The sequence below is a fragment of the Anas acuta genome, chromosome 4 (assembly GCF_963932015.1).
Source record: "Anas acuta chromosome 4, bAnaAcu1.1, whole genome shotgun sequence".
In the NCBI taxonomy this organism is placed as follows: Eukaryota; Metazoa; Chordata; class Aves; order Anseriformes; family Anatidae; genus Anas; species Anas acuta.
In genome coordinates, this window is record NC_088982.1 from 33,673,138 (window position 1) to 33,691,974 (window position 18,837).

Below are 18,837 nucleotides of genomic sequence, written 5' to 3' on the forward strand. Positions count from 1 at the left end.
TGCTTGAGCAGGGCCAACTTCAATGTTGCTCAGGACTCGTCCAGGAGACCTTTGAGTTTCTCCAAGGATGGAGATTTCACAGCCTCCCTGGGCACCTGCTCCATGTTTGACCATCCTCACCATGAAGAGTGTGTTTCTTTCTTTTTCTTCTATCTAGCAGTCTAGCTTGCTGCAACCTGTGCCTGTAGCCCTAGTGTGTATCTCTGAGAAGAGGCTGGTGCCATCAGCTCTACAAACCATCCTACCTCTCCCTGCTGCTTTAGGTACTTCAGCACAGGTAGAATTGTACACAGACTTGTGAAGGGGAACTGCTAAACCACTTCAGGACTCTAGAGAGGGAAATGTAAGTATTTCTACCTATTCATTGTGCTCTGCATTGGGTTTGGTTTGAGGAGAAGCAGTCAGGTGAGCTGAGTCCCAGCTAGGGAGCTAGGATATGCCTCTGGCTGCCACTTCTCAGTATTGCCTCTATGCCGATTTCATCCAGGTTTGGAAGACCAGTGGCACAAGAGTTGGGTGCCTTTTAGAAGGAGACAGTGTTGGGATACTTAAGGCTTGGCAAAATATTTCGTGATAGTTGGATAAACTAGTACCAAGTAAACATGAGTTAGAGTGAAGCCTTGTTATTTATTTGATTTGGTACTGCTAAGTTACTAGAGTTGAAGTCCATTCTTGGGACCACTGGGGATAACTAACAAGTGATTTTTTAAACTACATGCCTTGCCTAATATCATATTACTGAAATCAGTCTTCATTTGTATATGGGCTTTGTAGTCATCACTAGAATAGAACAGGTGGGAATGTATTTCAGAATAGCAATCAAAGCATGTAAATGCAATCACCATGCCTCTCTATACTGCTGAACCATTATTTTTTCCTTTTTTTTTTTTTTAAATATATATATACATTTTTACTTTAAACAGTGAAATGCCTCTCTGCTCGTCAAAGGGCACTCCTCATATTATTCTAAAGCCCTGGGATTAAAAATAGAGAAGAGAGATTTTGTGTCTTGTGACTTTTTAGTCAGCCAGCACCTAGAGTGCTTACATCATTTTGCCCAGGTGCAAGCATGGTTCTTTGAAATAACAGAAGATGTGGGATTTCTTTTGAAGACAAGATTGTTCTGGAGCATATAATAAATTTTCAGAAAATGAAGCTTTAGGGAAAAATGATATCGAACTACATGCCATTGAAAAAAGGATCTGATATTCTGAAATCATTTCACAATCTTGGCACCATCACATTTTCCTTCAATTGCTTTTCTCTGGTATGTGTTTGGGTTTTACCCTTAATGCAGTTAAACTTGCAATTCTGACCAGGGCCAAGAGGTGCTCTGGAAAGTAGCTGTTTCTCAGAGTCTAATCTTACCGTTATTAATGTAAGTTGTTTACATCTTAGGGTGATTAAGAGCTTTATAAGTTTGTTTAAAAGAAAAAAGGCAAAAGAGTAAGTGAAATGATTTTAAAATTGTCACAAATTCTTTTCACCTGCCAAACGGAAAAGTCTAAATAGATACAGATGATGAGCACTGCTGTTTACTGGCCAAGACCTCTGAGTTGTTGATTTGAGGCTGGATTGCAGAGTGACCCGAGAATCCCTGAAGAGCTTAACCACCCTGTTTGAATGCCGAGGCAGTTTCTGTGTTCGTGGGCATATTTATGAAGTTTCTCTTTAAGTCAAGAACTGGGTTTTAAGATTCACCTGAAGCTCTCTCCTCCCCACCCCCCTCGCTGATGAAAACTTTGTTTTCTCACCAGTACAGCAAATAAAATATTTCCAGGTGTGCAAAAGTGATTTTTGTTTCCAGCATCGATTGTCAGAGTGTGGAGGACTGAGTAGTAAATCAGCCTTAAGGCTGCTCTGGTTTTAAAAAACAGAATCTTAGTGGTGACAGCTGAAGAGCACTGTGACTTTTTCACTCAAGATTTATTACTTGCCTGAAAAGAAGGGTTGGAGGGAAAACTTGCTGGGCTGCATATTTTCTCCTTTAACAGATATAGTATAGGGCCAGGATAAATTGGCTTTATTTTGTCTGTGAAAACATACAACCAAACAGTGTATGTAAAAATATAATAGTTTTACTTCAAATAGAACAGAAAAGTAAATATGCCTGCTCTTATTCTTTATAACGGAAAGCATTCCTTACATTGACTCAGTCGTGTATTTTAGCATCACTAATAACTTTCATAGACTTCTCTGCAACACGTGCCAGAAAACTGATTTGAAGGTATCAAGGCGTATTTATTTCATTTGGAAAAGTAAAAAAAAATAAAAAATAAAAAAGGGGAAGGTAAGGGCCATGGGCCAAAGTTTGTTCTTTCTCGTACCTCCCAGCCTCACGAAGTCCAGATGAGGAGCACAACAGGTCAGAAAGCCTCCAAATTATTAACAAAGCAGGAAATCTGAAAGGCCCTCAGATTGGTATGTGTGTGAATACCATCCTCAGTTCAATGAGTCCGTAATGGTGATACCAGGTTGTTACGTGGTTTTGTGTTTCTTTCTTTCAATTCTGTCATGAAAATGATGCTAAGAGAACATGAGAACATATGTTTTGGGGTTAACATGAATCGTACCTCTAAAAATGAAGTGGATTTGAGCAGTACCTAAACAGGGTATAAAATCCTAAACATTGGGTTAGGTCATCTGTATTCTTCATGTGTGTTTAGTGCGAAACAAAGCACCTTTATCTGGAGAAGCAATACCAATTTTATGGTGGTTTCATGTACCTGTACAGTGATCTTTAACCCCTAAAACTTGTGCAACTGCTTGTAAAGGCACAAGTTTTAGCTTCCTATCTGAATTACTTGAGAACAGCCCACGGGATGCTAACGTCTTCCTGCTAAATCCTTCCAATTTGCTCATGTCAAGTGTTGGGGTCGCATGGAGGAGGGTGCAGCTGGGGTGCTGGGCTTGGCTTTGTTCCTGAAGGAGCATCCTCAGGAGCTGTCGAGGCCTTGGTGGGGATCAGTGCCCCGTGCAGATGAGCAAAGTGCAGCGAGGCGTATTTCACAGTCAATGTGTTGGACAGCATGAGTCTTTTTATATTTATTAAGCTTCATTAAGGTAGCGATAACAGTTAAGGAAAAGATGTTCCAAGAGGACTTGCTTTTTAAATATTTGTGGAATGACTCTGGAAAGGATGTTAGTGTGGTCCTTTCAGCTACAGAGCTAGAGCAATGGCCGCAATTAGGGTACTTGGGCTGTGGCCACAGACCCATTTAGGGCTTGGTTTGCACTTGGTCTTCTGCCCAGCCTTCCTTGTTGTGGATGAAGTGTGCAGTACGCGTATAGTTTTTTGTGTATGCTATATTAAAATTGCATTACAGAGCACATTGTGCTTGTTGAGCACTCGTGAATTCAGAACTGCCATAGGTGAGGTTGCGTGTACAACCTCCGTTCATTCTTCGTTGTGCATGTGCATCATCATGCCATATTTAATTACCTTAATTAAAGCGTTATTCATTGTGCATGATTAATTAAATTGCATTAATTTAGAAAATTATTTTTACAAGTCATTATGATGGCCTCTACTTTAATTGCCCTACTACTTACATTTCCTTACTTTTAAGAGCTTTGATTTACACTGTTTCAAATCAGGTGAACAATTACTAGTTTCTGGAGTGAGCATCCAGAGCCCCTGGTGTAATATCCTATTGGTATCTTCATGGTTATCAGCAGTACAGGACCCTCTAGATCTGCCACAGAAAACTTGTTTGCTTGAAATAATTGGTAAATTAACAACTGTATTCAACTCCTTTGCTGTTCTTTGTGGTGCCTACTAGGCAAGAATGGGACTTTCACCTGTTACCCAAGATGTTTTCTGAGAATATAGGAATAGGTAGATAAACGACTTTTTCAGTAGTAATGTTTTTTCTAATATCCCATATCCATAACTCTTCCCTCATATTATTTCCTTGTGTCATCTCCGTATTCAGTTTGCCTTCTCTCTCTTTATCCAGTATCATCTTGGTTTGTTTTTCCTTTATCTCCTGACCTCTTGACCTTCAGCAAACCATCATCTATCCTCAGTATGATCCTTGCTCCTAATTTTTTTGCTCCATTGATATCAACTTTTTTGCTTGTTCTTGAATGTGTTTTGTTTTTCACAGTCTTTCTCCCCAAAACTGTAGCTCTTCTCAGTCATCTGAATAATCTCCCCAGGTTTTATCTCATCTTTATCTGCCTGCCCTGCCAGGATTCTCTGTGTCTTTTTCCTTTTGGGTTCCCATAATTAGTCCTTTCTTAATGAGCCTTGGTTTTGCCCCAGTGTTCGAACTCTTGGTTTCAGTGTTTTCATTCCTCATATGTCTCTTGTTCCTTCCGGTGCTGGCTCTGGTATCCTCTTTCTCCTCCTCCTGCTTGACTAGATTCAGGCAACTCCAATGAGAGGAGAGGTCATTTTCCTGCTGTAATTTTGGGAGCCTGGATGCAACACGGCCTGCAGACTCCTTGAGTCTTGGTAGTTTCAATCTTTCAGTGGTCAAAACTTGGAAAATGTATCTGCTAAATGTCAGGAAATCTCACAAAGCTTTTTCAAATTAAGATGTTTCAAATCCTTCTAACATGGTCAGAACTCAAGACCTCCCTCCAAAGGTTAGGGTGAAGTCATTTTATTAAGTTTTTAAAATTATAAACAAAGCGACATATTTTTCCTGGTCTCCTTCTCATGCAACAGCTGAAATGTTTTGACTGGAACATTACAAAACAAATCAGTTGAAGGCAGGCAGCCAGTTTGGAAAGGACAAGAAGGTCAAAGCTCATAATAGCATAAACTACTAAATGCGTGACCTTATAGAAGTCACCCATCATTTTACATAATAATAAGTGCTGATATTTCTCTCTCCCCTAATAGAGTGAAAAATGTTTTAGTAAAAATGGAAGTCATGGTGAAGCAGAAGGCTTAGCATTGTCCGTAACCCAGGTTTTGTATTCATCACACCTGAGTACAGCTTGGGACTGTGCTGGGAGAGAGGAGCAGGAGGTGGCTGGTGTACAGTTTCACTGTTTGCTTGTACACGTTAAGGTGGTGACCTCTTATGTTTTAGTTTTAGGCTTAGAAAATCTCTGAACCTCAGAGCTTTATAATGAGCAAGTTGGAACACGATCAAACTTTCTACATTAGTAAGGGACTCCGAAGAGCTGTTGAATGTAGGGATTAGTTGATATGCACTTGTTTCTCAGTAAGGATATCAGTAAGCTTTTTGGTTAAGGTACTTTATGGATATTGGATGTTATCATTAGCCCATTCAGTTGATGAGTAGTATATTTTTTGTGAAATTTCTATGGGGAGAAAGAAAAATAGGACTTTATAGGCAGTTTCCACTAGCTGATTTTTTTTTCATGTTGAAAGAGCTCCAACTTTACATTTTATTTGCTCCAGCAGTGATAAAAGCTGATGTCTTGTACATCTGACATGTACTGCTTAGGCACAAGTAGAAATACCATTCGTGTGCAGTAAGTATAACAACAAAAGAGAATGGGTTTGTTTAAGAAAAACGTGTTCTTTCTGTAAGATCTTAGTTATTAAAAAGACTTTAACATCAAACTAAATGAACTCAGTACTGTAATAATATAGTATTAAAGAAAAAAGGAACGATCTGAGTCATTGATTCATAGTATATCATTTTCATAAGGTATGTGGAAGGTTTGTTATGCATATGTGCAGGAGCACAAACCTAGGGCTCTGTTCTCATACAAATGAGGCATTAACATCTCTTGTGATCAGTGCAAGCTTGGTGAATGATTTTGTAGGTCACCAGAGTACCTCAGGGTTGCATATGCCAATGCAGTTTAATAACAAAACCTTATTTGAAGCTCCGTGTATTTGATGTATTTACAACTGTAGAAACTGTTTCAGAATCACAAGTTTCCTAAATTTTTGAAGTAGCCTAGAAAACCATGTAGACTACAAGGTCTTTGAAGTCACTTGAGAGAGAAGTGTCTGAAAGCCAAATGAGTATTTTGATTCAGTGATGCCAAGCAATGGTTGATATGAGTCCACTCTTCAGTTCTGAAAATCTGAAGTGACTGCTCCTTTTGGGGCTTGAGTCTGTTACACGTTCTTACTTACCTGAAGAATTTAATTAAACAGGGTGTAGTTACTTCTTTTGTTGTAATTGCAAGTGCACACCATCCATGGTGAATTAAGCTTTGTGTTACAGAGAAGCATGTTTATGCCAGGCATACAGAAAAGAGTTTAAAACAGCTCTTGCTACTTCTGATAGGATGCAGAGTTCATTTTTCCATTAATATCTTCATTCTAAATTATAATTCCAACATAAAAAATATATTATAAAAAGATATTTTGGGGAAGAGAAAAATCCGTTTTGAAATTAATTGTACACATTAAGTTCACACTGCTAACTACTGGTATTTTTCCCTGTAAACTCATATCAGCATCTGTAACTTTGTAAAAACAAGTCTTTTTCATTCCTATGCCCCTCCATTTCTTTTTTTTTTCCCCACATCTGCTTTGTTTTTTCCTGTACATGGAGTTTTGCTTTGGAAACTGTGTTTGGAAACTGGGTTGGCAAGATGATAGAAAAGGATGACAGAACTTGTTTCAGTGCCACCAGAGGGTTTTTTTTTTTAGGTGAAGACAAAGAGGCAGAGAACTAATGAAGTATGATGATAAATAGAGGTAAATAAACCTGTTGAAACACTGGGCTGTTTCTTCAGAGGGTTGCAGCCATTGCTGGCTTAGACACTATGGCATGTGTATATGAATATGGTTCTGTGTTGCTTGCCAGAATACCTTCCAGAACCCTGCTAAGAGAAGGGAAGGCAAAGTAAGTACCTATCACTTCACAGATGGAAGAGATAAAGTGAAACATCACTGCAGTGCTCTTGTCGATGTTTCATCAACAAGTCAAAAAAAAAAAATGACAAAAAACAAAACCACCACCAATAAACAACAACAAAACAGCTCTGTGGGTATTCTCGAGTGTTTCCAAACAGAGCTGATGATGATTTTTATTTTCTCACAGAAGACACAGGATTTATGCTTTTCAATCCATGCTATACGTCTGTTTCCCAGTTGTATATTTCTCTGTGCTCTGTTTCTAGCAAAGCAGTTGGCTCTCAGAGTAGCTGATATGCAAATCTGAAACTTTACCTTTCCCTTGTGCACACCCTTCCACCTTGCTATGAAGTTATGTAATCCTTTCATTAAAATAAGTCAACTTCTGAAAAACCGGAATAGGTGAGCAAGGTGGCTGTGTGCAAAATGAGAGGAAAGCCAACTGTTCCTTATACCAAAGCTTTTTTATGTCTTCGGTCATCCTTGCTGCCCTTTCCTGAACCTTTTCCAGATCTGCTATATCCTTTTTGAGGGAAATGCATACATTTGAGTGACTGCAAACAATGTCCAAGGAATGGGTGAAACATGGATTTGAATGGGTGCATAGTGGTGCTTTCTGTTTTTGTTCTTTACTCTTTTATCAGTATGCAATTTTGAACACTTGATTTGCTTGTTTGACTGCAGCCAAGCATCACGCTGAAGTTTTCATGACTGTTAAAACTAGAAAGTCTGTCTCTGAAGTGGTAATGGTTCATCTGAGAGGTTCTTCTTTTACATGTGAATGGAAGCCTGAATTTCCCATCTTCATTACTTCACATTTACTTTTATTGAATGTTGCAAAGTCTCCTGAGATTGTTGGAGGGTTCTTCACCCTCAGTCTTCCTCCTTGTTACTTTGAATCAAAAGTAACATCAGTTTCATCAAAAGTCATGGCTCCTGTATTATATCATTTCTTTGGTATTAACCTTGATAAATGAGATGTAAATTTTATACAGGAAAAATAGATGAGACAAAAGGATCTGTGTTGTGTTTCTATAGAGAGATAACATAGGAAAGGCCCCTTCCCTGCCAGTGCATGCTGATAGCTGAAGACAGTTCCTGAGAAGCACAGATGGACTTGCTGAAAACAGAGTGAGAGATAAAGCATCACACAATATAATGAACTTGGAGAATTTGAATTCCTTCACTCTGTTGTACAAAGGTTCCAAAAAGGAAGGGGAGAAAAACAATAAGCATGGCAATGTGTTTTCTTTTTACTCTGTCTTACTGTCAGAAATGACCACGTGAGGTGCAGGTTCTGGTGTTTATATCTCTGGAGTTAAGTCTTTTGACTGAAAAAAAAACCATGGATTGGCTTCCAGCAGGCTGAGAAATCTATTGTTTTCTACAAAGCATACTTTTCTGTTAGAGCAATTGCACACTAGTCAGCATTTATTCAAAATAAGCCTGCTATTTCAAGTATAAGAAAAACAAAACAAGAAAAAAAGTTTTGTTTTTTTTTTTTTTTTTTTTTTTTTCAAAGGGGAAAAATATTCTAGAAGGAGGCTGTCTTCATACCATAGTCTAGCTTGTCATTGTGTGGAGAACATGAGCGTGCCCATCTTTTCATGAAGGTGGTAGTGGTGAAACAGCCAGCCAGTGGGGGCAACTAGCTGGTGTGAGAAAAAGGTATCTGTAAGAAAACCCATGTCTCTGTGGTGGGCTCCAGTGCAGAAAAATGCTGAATGCCAGCCCAGTCTGGGGGGAAACAGCACGCCTGACAATGGTACAGCAAATGGAGGCTAGCACAGAATTGGGTCTTGTAGACAGAGAGAGTATATTTCAGATTGTAAATAGCTTAACTGTGCTGCAGAAGTTGTTTTTCTTAGCCGTGAATATTTTCTGCAGAAGTCACCGAGCGAGAAGAGGCAGCGTTAGCCAGTTTGCGAGGCAAGTCTTATTCCATTACTTAACAGGGAGGCACGTGAGATATGTAAGCAAGAACACACGCCAGGGTGTGTGTGTTCATCAGTCAACATATGAGGTGTGTGTAATTGGCAAACGCACACCTTGGAACATGTTACTGCACTTATAAAATGGCCATTTATTTTAGTTTTATGAAGGAATGCAAGTACTCTGCGCTAGCTTACAAAATTCTCTCTTTTAAATTGGAACACATTCTTTCATACATTAAATATTGAAGTGTGTTAAAGTCTTTAAATACTTGCTTTAGTGTTTAAGTACTATTTCGATCTGATATCTGAGCTTCTGTTTTGTCTTCATGCGCTAATGATGCCTTTAGAGTGGGTGTGAGGAAATGTAACTGGCTTCATCCTAGATTTCCCCACTGGTTCCTCTTTGTGGTTCTCTGAACTTCCTTGCCTACGCTTAGAAGCAATGCGGTCCCCAGGAGAGCTAGAGTGCAGATCACATTCTTCACCCAGAAACATTGTCTTCACAGGATTTTACTCCTAATGGCTTGGTTTTGTGCAGCAGAATTCAAGTCAAACACTTGATTTTTTTAACTGAAAGGTCTGGCTTGGCTAGTGCTGGTGTATGCTAAATAGTGCACTTGTTTGTTGTTTAGAAAATAACTAGCGTATTTTTTTTGTCATGCTTGTGTGTGCATTTTACTATCAGAATGCAGACTCGCACATGAACAGGGAGGTGTTTTATGGTATTGCTTCATCTGCCTGCTCTCCTAGAAGCATTGCCGACGGCAGGAACAGTGCAAGGGGTAGGTGTGAAGAGGAAATAGGCTGTGCTCCTTGCTGCAGTGACGGCTAGCACAGCAGCTGTAGAAGAATGACACCTTCTTATTGAAGACCTCTGTATCCTTTGTGCATCCTAGATAAGAGTGATCACAATCGTGATGAAAGCAAGATGTAACTGCTGTAGAGACTACAACTGAGGCATTAGGTGCTTTTCTGTGACTGCTTCTCAAGAGTATTGCTGGTTAACATTCATAAAAAACAAAACCCTTCCCTTTTCTATGACTCTGCAGTCCCACTATGTCTGAGTCATGACTGAAGGGGAATCCTCTTGCTTCCGAGTATGCTCTTTTTTGGGTTACTTTTATGTATAGTGGACAGAGACTGAAAAGCAAAGAACCCTCCCCGCCCAGCATCAAAGGTTTGTTTGTATGTTTGGTACTAGATCATTTGCAGGTTTTACAGAGAACAGGAATCTGTTTCATCTTTGTTTTGAACATGAAAACAGAATATGTTTCACATAAGATGCCACTTCACAAATAAAGAAATTGTTTAAGCAGACACATTTTCATAAAACACTGTGTTCTTATGTGATCTGCCAGCTATGCTGTGACAACACAAGTAATTTAAGTTCTTAGAAAAGACAAAATTTGAATTGGACCATTAATGTTCTGAGACACTGAATAAATTTTAAATGAAATTATTTTAATTAGTACTGTTCTAAGAGAATAAGAGTTGTGGTTTCATTCAGAATCACCAGCCTTTGTGTACCTGGCGTGCCACCTGAAGTTCTGGGCTTGTAGAAAAATCTGAACTCCTTATGCAAATGTCAGCCTGTTGTTTTTTTTTTTGGTGGTGAGATTTCCATGAGTTTCTTTTTATTCAGATGAATCTTACAGAAATACTGATACAGAAGATCTCAACCTGGGACTTTGGTAAATTTGTTGGAACTCCTTCAGTCCACACTCAAACCTTTGTAACTGTTTTCTTTTCCTGTAAGTGAAAGATTGCGTTTTGTTTTTGTTTTTGTTTTTGTTTTTTTTTCCAATGCAGGAATCATTTCTGCATATGTTTTACTTTAAAGCTAAGCAGATATTTGAATGTTTGCAGAACTGTACTTTTGGGAACCAGAAAAAGGTGGCTAGGGTTAGTATCAGATCAGGCAAAAATATACCATGGATACAGACTGGGTTGAAACAGCCATTGTTTTTGGCAATTCTGAACCCCTTTGGTTTTAATGCTGTCTACTTGGATACATATACTCACTTGATTTTTCTACATGCTGACACTTATAGAAGCTAAAGTTGTGTAGCCAAGACAGCCATTCCTACATGGAACAGGAGAATAAACATTTTACTACTTCAGTTTCATCCTTGAGCACTAGTAATATGAACATAATGGTGTGTTATACTCTTAAAAACATTTTTGGTTAGAAAAAACTTTTGAAGTCCTGTCCTCATCCACAGTATGGTCACTTCCAAATGGGCTGGTGGGTTGGATTGTATTCTCATCTTGATCCCATCATTTCAGGATCAGCAACCTGTTCAGCTCTTCAAGAAGTATAAGCTGTTCTGAAGGAATGAAAACAGCAAAATGAGAGAGTCCTGAAAGTGAATTTGTTATTTTGTGTGTGAGATTATTTTTTTTCATTTGAATGCAATGAAACTAGGACTTTATCAAATATTTTTGTGGCCAAATAGATTGTTGTGATTTTCACTCTTGCAGAGGAGTATGAAGGTAGTCAGGTAGTCTATTACTATTTTATGTGTTCATTATTTTTTAATAGTTGCTACAGTTAGGTTTTTCTTTCAGAAGCAGCTGTTGTACCTGATTCTCTGTTTCATGATCATGATGGACTTGTTAGATGCTTTTGTTTCCATAGTCATTGTATTCATGCACACAGTTATTAAGTTTGTGTTTGTTGTTTGTCTGAAAATTAGCAAAAACATAACAGATATCAGGACAGTTGGTCTACTTTATCTTTAAACATAAATACCTTCTACCTCTAATTCTCCATATTTATTTTTTTGTAACCAAGATCTGGAAGAAGAAAACATAGAACATGTTGAAAGCTTTGTGCACATTTTCAAATGATGTCTCAGGTTCACAAAACGTGGGATCAGCAGATGGCAGTCAAACCAAAGTTCAATCTGTTAGCTTGCATGAAGATTTCAAAATACTGTGCACGTAAAAGACAGTAGAGAAAGGCAGACTGTGTGACTGAGTTGTGTCAGAAGAGATGTTCTTATGCATTGGTAAACAGATATAGGTTTGTCAGACCTTAGGAGAAGAGGAGCCTTGATTTCTGCCCATCTGGGATTTGCATGTGGTTTTATTGCACGTCTTTGTACTTAGGAAGCTCTTGATTTTTTTATTTATTTATTTATTTTTTACTGCAGCTGTGGCTGTTTTGCAAAGAACAAACTGGTGATTGGGTCGCCTTACTTGTATTCTAGAAGTCTGTCTATTTGAGAATATTTTGTTATTCCACATGTGTGGGGAAAGAGCTTTACTTTTATGCCTGGAGTGTCTGTCTCACAATGGGGTAATATGTTTTTTATTAATTAGTTGTTTTTTATATTAAAAATATGTTTCTCTAACTCAGTGCTTAATGCTTATAAAAAAAGATATTTTTATTCGTTTTAAACTTTTTCATCCTGCTGTTTTGTAGGATACTAGCTAAGTGGCTGAAGAATGTTCACTCTTATATGGTATTTTTATTTGCATCCTTTTGTAAATAGTTGTGACACTTTTATAGTACTATAATTTTACTGTACTTTCATGCTTTTTTCCCCCACTGCAACCCTTGCTTTTTCTCATTTAGAAAATTAGTCGTCGTCTTGGATTGCAAATTCTGGCCTCTGTGTTCTCCTATTAGGATGGGAAGGAAGAAAAAAAAAAAGAAAACAAGCCAGTGAAACAAAAAACCTTGTGGGAAAACTACTCAAAGGTTTTATCATGAGTCAGTATTTTCAGTTCACACTTCACATCTCCCTTTCCCCTAAAGGGGTTAACACTACTTATTAATTGAAGAGCACAGTTTATATACTAAGCATTATTTAACATACACTGGTGGTATTACTGTACTTCCTGTTTTGTATTCACAATAATAGGTTTCTGAAGAGTTGCCTTTGTATAAATACCTCGCTGACATTTTAGGCAAGTATATTCATGTCTTGGAGTAAGCACGAAAGAGTAATGTGTTGGAACACTGCTAAAGAAGGAAATCTCTTTGTGTTTCATAAATGATACCCCTAAAGCCTTTTAAGAATATATGTTTTCAAATGACAGTTATGCATTTGTTTTGTTTCTTTACTTTTTATTATTCTGGCTTGGATTGGCTTTAATAAGCCATGAGGGGAAAGTCGTAGCTTCGGCAAGGAGACTTCTCTGTGTGGTGCTTTGCCACTGAGCCTGAAGTACTGTCATACGGAAAAGCAAATCTGCAGAATGCAGCTGCGTTAAAAGGAATTGAAAGGTCAGGATGAACTTGCGCTTGTTGCAAGTACTAATTTCCTTGTAAATCTATTCTTCCTGTTCAAAATCACTTGCAAAAAAATAAAGGGGCTGGGGAAATACAAGGAGTGAGAGTTTTCACCAAACTTTGTGTCCCAGTTTTGTCTGCAGCAGTCGTGGAACTGCGCAGTTCTTACGATGGCCAAGGCTGATAAAAGGCAACAGAGATCAAGTCAGAACTAATTCAGATTGTATTATCAGCAGCCCGTTTCTGATGCTTACTGACGGTTTGGTTATTCTTGAAATTTATTTCGCCTCTAAAGAAGAGAAAGATTATAAATAGAGGCAATGGAGACTTGTCTAACTAATTTCAAAGTTAATTAAAACAAAAAGAAAACAAAAAACAACTAACCGTTGTTTAAAGGGTTAAAAGTCTTGATAATAGTTTTCATTTGATACTTATTTCTTCAGAACAACAAAATTCGCATCTTTGCTGAAGTGTCTAAAAGAGTAATTTTGGGAATGACTCTTTGTGTCATCCCCTAGCTGTTCCTTGCACGTGCTGTTTGCACCGTCCGCACTCCTGTGCTCCTCAGCGCTGCACAGCTGCTGTGGTCTGGAGGGAAAGGCAGCAAGGGAGATGCCTCTCCTTCCTTCTAGCAGTCCTCCCACGCTGTTAGAGAAGCGTGGTGCAGATTTTGTGTCCTAGTTGGCTAGGAAGATGAAGTTCTTACGGATTTTTATGGGCCTGTTTTGGTTTTTGAAAGTAAAAGTCAAAAGTGTGGGCCCTCTGGGCACAATCCCTGCATTTTCTCCTTGAAGAAAGGCAAGATGTATGCAAGGCTGCTGGGAAACTGTGCTCATGGTGGCCACTTGCACTTGTCTTGAAAAGGACTTGGATCTCTATCTTCCAGCACTAACTTCCAAGCAGTACTGGTGTTAAGAGGAAAAGGTTACACCTTGCCTCATTTTAAGTCACTGGTGATTATTGCAAGTGCTGCTTGCTGTGGTAGCAAGTGCTTACCCTCCGTTCCCCTCTCTGCCTGCTCTCCATCAGCCTCTCACTGAGGAGCACAGCAGGGTTTTCACTAGTATGCCCTGGCCACCCATTATTCCTCATACATTTGCAGGTGAGCAGCAAGAATCCTGTCTAAGCAGATACTTGAATGGTAAGTCACTGTCGTGTGGTGATGGCAAAGGATGCAAGGAATTGAGAAGGGAAAAGAATGAATGGGAGAAAACTTTTTTTTTCCTCAGTAGGAAGATGGTGTTGCTGTTACAGCTATGTTTTGAAGTACTGCACTTTTCTCTGCAGTAAAGGTGCTTTACACAATGAGACAATAGGCGGTACCCAAATGCTGGTTGGTGACAGGAGAAAGCAAAGAAAGAAGTGTGGGAAATAAAAGCGAGAAAGTAAGTTGTGTAAGAGTTAATAGCACAATAATGCTGCTGTTGTCTGACATGACACTGTTTAGGCTGGGCCATATCACTGGGTCTTCTTTCTTTACCCTTTCATTAGTTTTTACCATATGACATAGGCAAAAGACTATTCTCCAGAACACATGAAGTGGTTGCTTTTTTTTCCAAAATACATGGAAAACATAAACCAATTTTCAGGAAGATAGATTTTTCTCCTTCAAATTGAGGTTGCTAGCTGCAGCTTTACATGTTCGTCAGTTAAAATCTCTGATGAAAATACTGTGAAGAACAGTCTCTTGTCTTTGTGCTCTCAGTTGCGCTTCAGTGTTCATCTGGTCTGTAAATGACACCCTAAAGATACAGTGTGTTTAATCTTGAAGTCATCTTCGTCCTGTTTTATGGTCTGAGAGGAAAAACAATGTGGGGAATTTCCTTTTAAGATACCCTTGTTTCCTTCTTTCTCTTTAATCTCTGTACAAGATATGCTTCCTAGAGAAATGTCAGCTGGCAAAAGACTAGCAGGAGCAATGGTGTATGTGAAAAGAAATTTAAACTAATGTTGCACTTTCGTGCAAGTTCATGCAAATTACACCAACTTCAGTTAATGGAAATCGAAGAGACTTAGATATAAAGCTCTGCAGTGCACTGATTTCCATTGATCAGTCCAAAATCAGGCTTGGATCTTAACCTGCTCGCAAGGTTTGCACAGTTGTAAGTGTGCTGGAGCAGTTGTAAGTGTAAGTAAGCAGTAAGTGTGCTGGATAGGTCTGGTGCCACTGGTGTGGCTGTAGCTGAGGTTGTCTGTGAGCTCTTCTTCCATTGCTAAGCTGGCAGAGGAGGAGATTTTCTGCTGATGTAGCTATATCTTTTCCCTGAGTGATGCAAGCCAAGCCCCAAAAACAAACAAGGTAAAATTTGTAAAGGTAAAATAGGCAAGAAAGAAACCCAAAGGCTTCAGTTCTCTTTCTTTGACTGCTGTGGTACCAAAACCTGTAGATACTGCTAGGAAATAATGCCAGGTGTTAATCACTAAATGAAATAGTCTGTGCTTGTGCTTTGTTTCTGTAAGTTTTTATGACAGTGTTGTAGCTGATTCTGAGAATTCAAAAGAAAAAAAAAAAAGGAATAATTTGTCAAGATTAAATCAAGTCTGTGAAAAACTCCAGGCTCAGGCTCTTCATCTTTGGAGCATTGGTGATGGTCCAGACAGGAGAATTGCTTTCCCTGGGAGGATTCACCTAGATTTGGCTGTGGAAAATGTATTTGCTCAGCAAATTTAATGAGCTTATCAGAAAATTCTCCAAACATCTTCTCTTTATTTTGGGTAGTCTGGACAACATACTGCTTTCTGTGTGCTAACTGCAGAGCCTCATTTTCCATGATGTCTTTCGTCTGCAAAGCACAAAGCTAGACTTTGGGTTTGGGGAGAGGAAAGAGGCGAGATAACAGCAGCACCCCCTCTATCCTTGGTGGTAAAGGAAAGGGCAAAGTGTCTGGGGGAAAAATAAAAATAAAACCACAACTTGCATGTTAATCTCTTGAGTGAATGTTAATTCCCTGCATTTTATGGTCGCAGTGGAACAGTATCTCAGACGGAAGGCAAGCAGGGAGCGTTCACCCTATTTGTAAATGACATGATTGAGATGTTGCTTGTGGTCATATTAGATACTTGTGGAGAAGCAGGGGTCTAATTGTAACTGCGCTAGAGCTCTTAAATAGCATCCATTTAGTCACCCAGCCTTTCAGAGAGGCCTGTGTTTGGTTGTGATGCTGGTAACCACTGGACCACATTCCTCCTTAGGGGCCAGAGGAAGAAGCCAAGTCTTGAAAGAAATAATTTCTCCGCTGCCTTGCAAACAGCAGTGCAATCTGCAGGCTGTGCGGCTGTGCTGGGGCTTTCGGGTGGCTGCTCCGCGCACGGAGCAACATCCTCCTGCTACCACAAATTGTTCTCCTTATCCAGATGGCAAGTGTCTGGTCTGTGGATTGGCTCCTTCCCCCAGTGTGTGCAGGAAGGCTGCTGCGAGCCCGGGTCACAGACCAGGACCCTGTTGGGTCGGGCACCGTGCAAAACGCTGAAGAAAAACCCTGTCCCTGCCCACCGTACGAGGCAGTGACCCCGTGTTCCTGTTCTGTCAGCGGCTTGCCGTGTGACAGGCTTTCTGCTTTTCCTCGCAGAGGAGTCTTCTTTTAAGCTTTAAAAAACACACAGAATCTGATAAAAGCCAATTTAAGGTTGTAAAGGCAGATGCTGGGAGTTTACCAGAACCGCACGGGCAGCTGCAGCCTTATTTTGTTCTCCTGTGTGTGTATGTTAGAGGGTCCCGTCTGCGATTTCATGAGCACAGAGTATTTGTTTGAGGGATTACTTATGGATGGCCCAACGCCAGTGAAAATATCTGCTCTGAGTGTAGCAACAATCAAAAAACAAACAAAGTGCCGAGATATACACCGAGCAGTATAGAGATGGTATAAAAATAGGTCAGCGCCGTGCTCGCGCATGGAGCGATGTGGTCAGCGCTGATGTGGTGCTGTGGAGGAGGTTCAGAGATCAGCAATCTCAACTGTGTGGGGAGTACAGCAACTTTCCGATAAGGGAACGGGTCTTTTATCGTTGTGATTGTAATCTTGGCTGAATGTGGAGAAAACAGCATCAGAGAGTTATCACAGCAGTCACTGCCATAGAGCATCACCGAGGTGAGCATCTTAGCCGGATTACAAAATAGGTTTTCTATTCATCCAGATAACAAAACCATCCAGATTTTCAGAAGAAATATTATATAAATGTGTTCTGTCACATTTACATTTCAAAATGAATGCAAGTCCTTGTAGTAGAGATATTCATCTGCTTCCTGCAGCTTGCAGGGTCCTCACAAAGTGAGAACCAAAAGCTTTGGTACACAAACAACAGCAGAGGTGGTCAGCTGCACTGTGGGAGCTGTTCCATGGCATGGCACATCCGTCTGTGGTAAGCGTGTGGTAACTTACCCGTCTTGATGTGAGTCATGGACTGCCTTAAATTTTGCTTGCGTCTGCCTTGCCACCTACGAAATGTAAAAGCAATGCAACCTCTTATCCTCACATAAGTCATGGCACTTCCAGGTCCCTAAGTACATCCTCAGGTTGAAGGATGAAAGTACGCAGGTAAAGTTTAACTGATGACGACCTCTCTCTCAAAGATACGTGTGAAATAAGATCTTAAAATGAGATGGCTACCACTACTGTGAAAAAATGACTGCTGACTTTCTGTTTAGAACAGTTTCTCTGTGAGAGAACAGATGCGCTGTGAAGACAGTATGTTGTTCTGAGCTTCTCTTTTATTAGTTTACCTTTATTATATATTTCATTATGTTGGTTGCAGAAGTATTGCTAAATCCTTCATGGTGAGCTGTGGCAAAAAGTGCATATGATTAACCAACATGCTAAATATTATAAACCATTTCATTTCTTGTTGGTAGGAATCCCACGTGTGCATGGCAATTAATTGTGTTCAAGAAAACATATCTACTCACCAAAATAGATTTCTTATTATTGCATTTTTAACCTTTTCTAACTTCTTTTTTTCCAACTCAGACAGCTAAAGAAAACAATTTTTGTTGTTAAATTACTTCTCTACCCCTATCCCCCCTAACAAACAAACAAACAAAAACCAGACCTTGAGGTAAACTACTTTCTCTGGTTTTGTTTCCTCCTCCTTCCTCTGCCTCCTCCTTCCATTTGCTTTGAAATATGGCAGATTTGTCCAACAACCTTTTCCCCTTTGCTGTGTTAGTTCCTTTGGGATCCCTTTCCTGCAATACCCCACTTGTGGTGAATGGGCAGAACTAACGTCTGCTTCTGTACAGTGTGAATAGGCAAGGTGAAAAGCAGTGCAGAACTGTTTCCCTCTTCGCCCCATGTGCAGCAGGTGAATGTTAACACATGTTTGTTTTAGCTTCAAATACCTCCATACAGCATAGGCACGTACAACTTACGTTTATACAAGCCCAGGTCTATCTGATGGCTTCTGAAGATATGGGAAATGGTGCAATAAGGAGCTGTGCTCCAGACTTGTGAGATCACAGGCAGGATGTTTTTAACATCTCTGTGTGACTTGGACAGTTTCATACACAGCAGATGATCAGTATCTTTTGTAAATAAAATAATGAAATAAATGATGAGCAGTCAGTGAATTGGAATTGGCCAACCCAGACAGCTTTATAGTGGACAGTCATATGGCACATCATACAGTATTTGCAATTTTTTCTTTTTAAGAATTAAAGGAAAATGTTTTCTTCCAAGCAACATTTTTAATAAAGTGGATTGACTTTTCAAGAAAGCTCAGTTACATGTATAGAAAAGCCAGTAATTTGCTGTTACCTCCTGGTTTTGCTGGCATGCATCTGCTGTGGCTGCATTACTCAAATTCTGTGGATGTAAGGAGGTTTTTCTAAATGTGTCAATAGACTATTTAAACTGCACCGCACAAATCAT

At 39.5% G+C, this 18,837-nt stretch overlaps 1 protein-coding gene across 4 annotated transcripts in view; it reads left to right on the forward strand.

Moving 5' to 3' along the window:
- The window catches only part of AFG2A (AFG2 AAA ATPase homolog A), a 188,607-nt gene that overhangs the window by 61,229 nt on the left and 108,541 nt on the right, over window positions 1–18,837 (forward strand). The window lies entirely within an intron of this gene.